Here is a 1,212-nt window from a genome sequence, read left to right as displayed (position 1 = left end):
GGACTATCCCCGTTAGCAAACAAACGAAAAGGGAGGGCACGCAAAACCGCCTGGCGACCCTCCCTGCCACCGCCCTGTCTCCCCTCCCCTTCACGGCCCAGCCTCCTGGGAGTGCCGACCCACCTGCCGACCCACCTGCCGACCCACCTGCCATCCCACCTGCCGACCCACCTGCCTTCCTCACCGTCCCCACCTGCCGTCCACACCTGCCATCCTCAATGTCCCCATCTGCCGTCTCCACCTGCCTTCTTCAGTGTCCCCACCTGCCATCCCACCTGCCGTCCCCAGCTGCCTTCCTCACTGTCCCCACCTGCTGTCCCCACCTGCCATCCTCACCTGCCTTCCTCACCGTCCCCCCCGCCCCGGTGTTCACGTTCTTTGCTCTGTTGGGGCTCGCGGCCACAGACCTGGATAAACCACAATCCTCGCTCCCTGACACACAGTCTCGGCTGATCCAGGGGTGACCCGCAGTCGCTTATTTATTTTTTTTGCTTATTTTTGAGCACGCGAGAACTCACTACGCGAAGCAGAGCTCGCGCTTGGCCGCCGGCCTGGCCTGCAGCCACGCGGCCTTCTTCCCTTCAATCCTCCTGTCCGTCCCGCCGGAGGCGAACCTTCGCCTTGACCCCCGGCCCGTCGTTCCCTTCTCTCCTTTCTCTACAGTTTCATTACTTTGCTGTGTAATAATGACGGGTTCAGCGTGGGGCTGTTTCCAGGACTTTGCAACGAAGGTTCTCGTACGCGTTTTTGGTGGTACCGAGCCCTGTCTCCTGGGCTTCTCTCCTCTTGCATCAGCTGATCCAGGGCCGCCGTCATGGCGCGCACGCCGCAGCCTTTCCCGCTGCCCCGGCCCTCGCGCTCCCTCTAAGCGGCGTAGACTCCATCCCGTGCACGTGGCCATCCCCCTGCCCGCTTCCTGGCTGCCGACTCAGGGAGGATGCACTCGACTCCCCCGCGAGTGTGCCGATAGCATCGCGTCCCTCGTGTTCAGAATCGCTTGCCTTTAACTTCTATGGCATCGCAGATCATCGGAAACTCGGGCAGAACGAAGCTGAACGTGGACTTCCCACCCTCCTCTCCGCACAGGCCTCTGCGCTTCTCTCCGGCAGATTCATCAGATCGGTAAGGATCGACTATTTACTCTTAATAAATAATGGAAAGATGCTCCTTTGGATTCTCTAGAAGGGCCTGGAAGACTCTGGATTTCTCCAG

This window comes from Pteropus alecto, unplaced genomic scaffold (genome assembly GCF_000325575.1).
Source record: "Pteropus alecto unplaced genomic scaffold, ASM32557v1 scaffold143, whole genome shotgun sequence".
NCBI classification, from domain to species: Eukaryota; Metazoa; Chordata; class Mammalia; order Chiroptera; family Pteropodidae; genus Pteropus; species Pteropus alecto.
The sequence above is the reverse complement of the archived record's forward strand: the minus strand, read 5'-3'. Positions refer to the sequence as shown.